Genomic DNA, 8,335 nt, shown 5'->3' with positions numbered 1-8,335 from the left:
CCAAAGATCCCACACTGGTAGATCTTTCTTTAAAGTCAGCCTCAACCTTGGGCTTTGTACAAGGCACATACTCCCCTTAAAGTCAAAACCCTATCATAGGTATCCCCTAGAGAGTCAGCCTCAACCTTGGGCTTTGTACAAGGCAGATATTAGAGTCTCCCAAGTGAGTCCTTCACCATCAAGTAGCCACAACCTTGGGCTTCATACAAGGCAGAAAACAATGTCTTCCCTAGTAAGAGTCAGCCACAACCTTGGGCTTCATACAAGGCATAAAATAATATATTCCCCAATTAAGAGTCAGCCACAACCTTGGGCTTTGTACAAGGCACATAAAATAGAGTCTCCCTAGGTAGAGTCAGCCACAATTCTGTGCTTTGTATAGAACACTAAATAAAATCCATCAAATAAACACTCTCCAACTAGAGTCAGCCTCAATTCTGGGCTTTGTACAGAACACAAATTTCCTTTAGTTAATTCCCAGTGGAGTCATCTCCCAGAGTCATTAAAAATCAATCAAAAAGCCTCAAGCTTGGGCCTCATACAAGCCAGCTAAAGTCAAATCTTTCATACAGTAGATAGACATAGCTTATCTCTATAAAGAGATCTTTCTCCTATCTCACCATATTCAAACAAACATTACATTACATTTTAATTTTAATCAGTCTCCCATTTAGGATTTTGAAAGACATGCTCTGTCAGTAAACCCAGGCATGTGTAACTTTCCCTAATTTGGTTGAGCACCTTTCTTTCATTCAAGACGCAGTTGACTGGTATACTTGCACATACACAAGTAAGGTCCCCCTCTTGAATGAAATGAATTCACCTTTTCTGTCACTTTTTTAATGTTTGTGGTGGAATAGTAGAAATACCTCTCTGTAAAGATAATTTCATGTCTCTTTACTGTAAACAAATATTTAATTCAAGCTTCAACCTTGAGCTTTAAGCAAGGCACCAAAAATAATTAATTTCCCTAATTAGTTCTCCGAACTACAAAAAGCTCTGGCTTCCATTAGGGATATGTAGGCATGAGGTTCACAAGGAATCTCAGCGAGCTAATAAAAAACCAAAAAATAGTCAGTCAGTCTGTCTTTCTTTTCATTCAATTCAATTCCTTCTCCTAACACAAAGAAGAAACTTTCCCAATCATCTAGCAACAAACACAAATACATAGACACATAGAAGGTTCCCGTAGAGTACTACGAATATGTAGGGTGCTTAAAACCTTCCCTATGTATAACCGACCTCCCGGACTCCAGAATTTCTAGTCTAGGTGAATCCCCACACTTAGCAAACTCCTAAGGTTTATTTGAGATCTTTTTCCCCTTCCTCTTTCGTAGGATAATTAAAAAGTTCGTGTGTTATCGTAGGAAGAACTGGAATAAAATTCATCCCGCCACGGGCGCATTCTCCTTCCAAATTCCGCGTGAAGGGTCTAGCGTGCCGTCCTCCCAAGTGAAACGGGGAGGTAAAAAAATGACACCACACTCACTCTTAAAGCTTTTAAGAATGGAGTTGAGTATTGTTATTGGTTTAAAATTTTAAGCAAAACTAAGTATTTTGTATTTGGAGTGTAATCTTCTAAAATTGGATTGTTCTTGATACAATCAGTGGGATTGGGACTGCTAGATATCACTAAGGTGATTTAGGAAGTGGGATGGTGATTTCCCATGTCTAGATGTCAATTTCTAGGTAGAAGTTGCACTAGGTAGTGATTAAGTGAGAAGTTGTAAACCGGGATTGTTTAGCTTTGAATTGATACTACTAATAGTGGATTTACTTCCTGGCTTGGTAGCCTCCAAATTAGGTGTTGTTGTATTAAATTAGGTTAAAAATTATATGTGTTGTTTATCATTCTGCAATTTTATTTTAGTATCAATTTCAGTCTGATGTGCCTGGTTTGTTTCCAGATGTCGTAACACCTGTCTTGACATCATGTGTTGCTGAGACAACTGTGTTAGCATGCGATGTAAGTGCCATAATTTCAATTAGCATCAAAGCAGACACCCTGTGTGTTTATTGGGTGAGCTTAAGGGAAAAAAATTTCTGGTACTACTTGTCTTTTGGAAAGCTAGAGTAATAGCATTATGGAAATCAATGGCCATTGGAATTTTGAAGTTTAAAAGGTTGGAAGGATGATTAGAGGTCTAGCTTTTGGTATGCTTATATATACATGATATTGCATTAGCTTCTGTGATCTACTAGTATGTCTCGTACATCCCGGCCCTCCATCGTTACCCTAATAAAGAGGGGTATTTGATGGTTGGGAATTTCGTTGGGGTAATCCTCATCATAAAAAGAGAGCAAAACTTCTCTCTTCTATTGGAGTCTCTGTGAGGTGTGTAGTTTTGTGCAAGAATGTAACATATATCAACTAATTTAAGAAGGTTGTCCACAAAGTGATTCAAGTCATGTTTCCTTATTTAAATTCCAAAATTAAAAAATATATCCTAATTCGAGTCAAACAAAATTTTGATTCAAGCCAAGGCACCCTATGATTCAATTCATATGAGGGCTTGAATCGAGACACACTTTGAGCGCCAAGAAGGATGATTGGAGGTCAGGTGTAGGGGAGACCTTGCGACGAACTGTGGATCGAGCCGTTTTAGAGGCTACCATTGCTGACAATTGTAAAAGTTAACGATGATTGAATCGACTAACAAAAATAGTTGTGGTGATTCAATGGAAGGAATCATATAAATCTAGTGTGGAGTTTTGCAAGAATCAAGAGACAAATCTCACAGACGGCGTCACTATTCCAAAATGGAACAAAAAATAAGCAGTGAACTAGTTAAGTCCTCGGTTGAAGGTCTTCAATGCGACAGTGGAAGTCTCCAACGCGACAGTGGAACTAGTTAGCACTTTAACACCAAAGTAAGCAAAGTTAGAGAGGTAAAATTTGTAACTATGTAATGAATCATACATTCATGTGATGTAGAGTTACACTTATTATATAAGAACGAGATTATAACCTCCTCCAATGAATGAGGCATCTCTTGCGGAGGACTGTTGGATCGGTCCAACGATTGAGATAGAGTGATGCCTCATTCTAGTGCAGAACTGCCATATAAAAACATGCATGTTCGCTTATTTGAATCGACGTAGATTTGAATTGACCCTCCAATTTAAGTCGATCTTGTTGGATCGCATAATTCGTACGGAACAACATGATTTGATAAGATGAACATGTGAAAATAAAAATTAATTATTAGTGTATGAAAATAAATCTTATTAAAAGATTGTTATGCACGATTGAAAGATTGTTCCAAATAAGTTATGAACAAACTCTACTTATATTTTAATTTTATAGTCTATTTGTCCATTTTATCCGTCGATTTTCCAAAATCGTCGGTTCGTCGGTTTTTTTACTAGTTTTGATTGGTTTGGCCGGCTCTCACTAGTTTAATAGCTTATCTAATATTCAGCAAACATATCGATGATTTTTCTTAATTCCAATTCGATTGGTCGGTCTAGTTCGATTTTCGAAACACTGTCATCACCTTTCAAGTTTCTCTTTCACTTTAATATTTTTGCTAATCCCTCATATTTGATAAACAATTTTTATTATAAATATATTACTTTAAATAATAATTTTTAATATATTTAATTTATAATTGTTTTTTATATTTAGCCCCATCAATATGAATGGTTTGGATTCGCCTCTGTGTGGATCTAGCCACCTTAGAAAGCCAAACAAGTAAACAATGTCAATCCTTTTCGTGGGGAAAAAACTAACAAAAAATAATGGGTATTCAATAATGTCCAATCTAAAAATCAATAAATAATACAATTAACACAATATTTCCTATAAATAAAAGGATAAATGAATGGTACAAATTGAAGCGATTGTGTTTCGTTTTAACTTTTTTTTTAAAATACGACCCTATTTAATTAATTTTTACTAAAAGAAAATTAATAAAATATTTTTATTCAATAATATTCAACTCTACGAATTTTTCAAATACAAAATCAACACAAATCTCAATAATTAAAATATAAATAGTTTTTTTCTTTTTTTAATTTGGTTCATTGTAGAATGGACAGAAAACGGGAAATATTTCTCTGTTGTGTGCTATTGGGGACCACCGGTACCACGAGGATGCTTGTGCACTAGATGCGTTGAAACTGTACTACCTTTTTTCTTTTTTTTTAAATAAATTACATAAAAACAATTGAACAACTTTTTTTTATTTAAAAATTATTGAAAGATAAGGTTGACCCAATTAGTAGTCCCCACCTATTATTACATCACAGTACAGTTGTAATATTCTTAGCCTAGCTTTTTTAAGAAAAAAATTCTTAATCCTCCTCTCGGGTCTCTTATGCACCATGCGAGTTGTCAAAAATGCTCTCTGTTTTTGTAGATGTATATCCGGAAGTATTTTTTTGTCAAAGTTCATTTGTTCCGTAGGTGCATCTGCGGTATTCTTCCAATTATGCATATACGGAAGCATTTGATCTTATATTCCCACCAGACGGTTTCTCCTCCCTTATTCTCACACTTTTCATCTTTTACTCTTTAATCTCTCTCAACCTCAAAAATCAAACTTTCACCAAACTTCATTGTTTTCTCTCGAGTTCGACGATGAACGTCAACATCAACGATCAACACATTCCAACAACTTCAAAATTCAATTTAATTGGTAAGTTTTCGAGTATTTCCTGTAATAGAGTTTGAATACACTTTTAGGTGTAGAAATCATTAGTCAGTCTTAGAAACATAATTTAGAGACAATGTAGATATTTTTTGATGTGTAAAACGGACTATTAAACCGCCAAAATAGGGTTTTTTAGTGGTTGGAACAGTGACAGATGTCATTGTTGCATTTTTGAAGTTTTAGAATGTTCTGTAGGTGCATCTAAGGAATAAATGAAACGTTAGGTAGTTCCGTAGATGCAAATACGGAACAATCCCATTTTTTGGAAATGTTGGGTGCTTCCGTAGATACATCTATGGAAGATTTTCATATTTGCACCTACGGAGTTAAATTTTTTTCCTATTCTTTTTATAAGTTAATTGTATCTATCTCGACTTTATTTGTAATATAATGCATACATTATGGCCGACCAGTCAGACCGACTTATATGTGGGAGGATTGCACAACATGTCTTCGTGCGACGTGCACGGATGCAGATATTCTCATAGGTGACTGATGGATCCGCCGTTCCAGCAGATGTACCTGACACCTCTATTCCAGCAGAGGTGACAGATGAGGCTACGATGCAGAGTCACCCGGATCATAATGGACAAGGGCCTTCCACATCTACTTCTTCATCCTGGAGGCGTCAGAATGATGGTGAGGGTTCCTCGCAGACGCCCTCCACCCGCAGACGTCGTTGGGATACTTCTTCTACTCCTATGCCACCTCTGGCCGATGCTGGATCTCCCGTGCCACCTCCTGATGGTGTTGACGTGTTGCACGAGGAGGCTGATGCGCCTGAGGCCTCTGTGGGCTATCCAGGTGGTCTTTCAGATTTATCCCTGTTGACAGAGTATGCAGATCATACAGCCAAACATGTCTGGAATCGAGAGGTAAAATTTCTTAGACTTATTAATTTTTTGTCCTCAGTAAAAATTTATTATTTCTAACTTTGCATATTATTAACAGTGTTTTCTTTGGAAATTTTCAAGATAGGGATTCCCAGAAGTTCTAAAACCACGGGCGAAAGATTGCCTCTCTGCAGCAGCCTATAGATCCGTGGTTCCAGGATGTCCTCACAACTTTTAGGCTGAAGGACTGTCAGATAGGGTACTCCATCTTACATAATGAGATGCTGATGGCATTTGCAGAGAGATGACACCCAAAGACGTTGTCATTTCATCTGCCTCAGCGTGAAGTTACCATCATTTTGGACGACATCGCATGCCTCCTGCATATACATATCTGGGATACCCTCCTTGGTCACGGTAGGATGACGAAGGAGGAAGTGAGGGAAGCTCTGATTGAGGAGCTCGGGGCTGATCCTGAGGACGCGCTTGAGGAGGCGGAGAGGACCCGTGGAACGCACGTGAGGTTTCACTTCTTGACCCAGAGATATGATGCCGAGCTTCTTGCGGCACAACAAGCTGTTGGTGACCCAGTAGAGGTGGAGATACACAAACAACGTGTGCTGAGTGTAACACCCCATTTTACCCAATGAATATATTTAAAATCAGAGTTACAAAAATTCCAACATATAAATAGGATGTCACATTTACTACATAAATCAACGACATTTAACCACTTGTAAAACAGATACATAACACTTAAAACTCAGATGAACCGATAACAACATATTTTTATCTTTGAAAACAAACCAACTTCCATTAAATAAGCAGCGGAATCACAATTTCAACTTAAATGACATATTATCTCGTCCAACTGAAAACAACTTCAAAAACAACAAAATACTTATCAACATATTCAACTTAAAGTTTAGCAACTAAATATATATTTACAACGATAAAGCGCAAACGTTCATCCCCCCGAGTGTTACGTATCAGAGCGACCAACACCTGACTTGAACTAGTGAAGGTAAACAGCCTTCACTCTGGATTACTTGCACGTTACCAACAAATGGGTAACATTCAAATAGAAGGGGTAAGATATCAAACAATATATTCGAATGTATGATAAATACTATATTAGAATCAGTTCAGACAAAATTACCGCTTCACAGCTAATTAACAACGTTTATCGCAACAAAATCATCAACATAATATAACAATTATTTCATCATCACAACAACTAAAAAATGCAACCTGGAATGCGAATCGTTACGATGCACATGCATGTGGTACCAACGGAGCAAAGCCCCCAACTTAATAATTGCCAATTAATAGAGGCATCAACAAGGCATAAGCCTTCAACTCAAACTTTTGCCAGTCCAGGCCAACTTATAGAGTATAAGCTCCCAACTTTTATGCCTTGAATGCGACAACGGATGAATTCAATAACAACAACAACACAACACCGATTCGAATTTGGCATAAGCCTACAACTTGATTTCTTTGCCAATTAATAGAGGCAACACAACAACAATAATCAGCAATAACACAACTATAATTCAACACTGGCATAAGCCTACAACAACCAACAACATCAACAAAAATTCAACATTGGCATAAGCCTATAACAAACAAAAACATCAACAACAATTCAACGTTGGCATAAGCCTACAACAAACAACAACATCAACAACAATTCAACATTGGCATAAGCCTAAAATAAACAACAACAACAACAATAACAACAACTTTATACAATCATCAGTTTCAACTGAAATATTCGCAAACACTCTGTATAATTATTCGGGCAATTCGACTATATTTGGCTAGATAATTTTCTGCTAAATTACTAATATTTTCTACTCTGCTATATTAGCTAGTACTACTGTCAACAACTTCATACTAACAATGCTATTGTTTTACTGTCAGATAGCTTCCTTACTAATTCCCACTATTTATTACTATTACTGTATTGTTCTTCTGCTAACATCTTTATTTATTAGTGTTACTAATCATTCAACCAATTAATTTTGTTTTTCATTTATCTATATGTGCTTCCATTACTAAACATCTCCATATATAATTAGGAGTGATTTCTAATAACTACATGTTACATTACATGTACATGAAACTAATATAATAATAAAAAGGTGTTAAAATAATTGGCACCCACCTCCCTAATGGAGGTAAGTGCCTCTCCCTCTCTCTTCCATGGAGGCTAGCGCCTCCTTTCCATTAAAAGTGTGGAGGCAGGCACCTCCCACACTATTTCCTTTCTTCTTTTTTCTTTCTTTATTTTATTACATGAGAGGCAGGCGCCTCTCATTCTCCTTCCCCCACGAGGCAGTCGCCTCTCACAATTTTACTTCAGTATTCTTTTCTAAATTTTCCAGAATTCCTTCGGTTCTCGGTTTCTCACTCGATTACCCCTCACAGACTAAAACAACTTATAATCGCAACAAATCGATTAATCATATTTTTTCCTGACATAATTTCTAACAACCATATTTATCATGTTTGTCAATCAGAATATTGCAACAGTCTCACAATTTCATGACAATCAACACCAATTCATTCCAAAATAACAACTCCACAACATAATACAATCAGATAGGGAAAATTCATCGATTCGCTATAATTTGTAACAACAATTAAACACACAACAACAATTTATTACATACCCAATTTCTATATAATATTCATCATATATCCCATTATAGAGTCAGAACCCCACTCTTATCTTAGATTGGAGATCGATCTATAATTCTACCGATCGAACCTAGCCTTTTGCTGTTTTTCCTTTCCTCTGCACTTCTCACGTTCACTGCTTCTAAAACTTTTCTTCTCTTT

Source organism: Vicia villosa, unplaced genomic scaffold (assembly GCF_029867415.1).
Source record: "Vicia villosa cultivar HV-30 ecotype Madison, WI unplaced genomic scaffold, Vvil1.0 ctg.001463F_1_1, whole genome shotgun sequence".
NCBI lineage: Eukaryota > Viridiplantae > Streptophyta > Magnoliopsida > Fabales > Fabaceae > Vicia > Vicia villosa.
The sequence above is the reverse complement of the archived record's forward strand: the minus strand, read 5'-3'. Positions refer to the sequence as shown.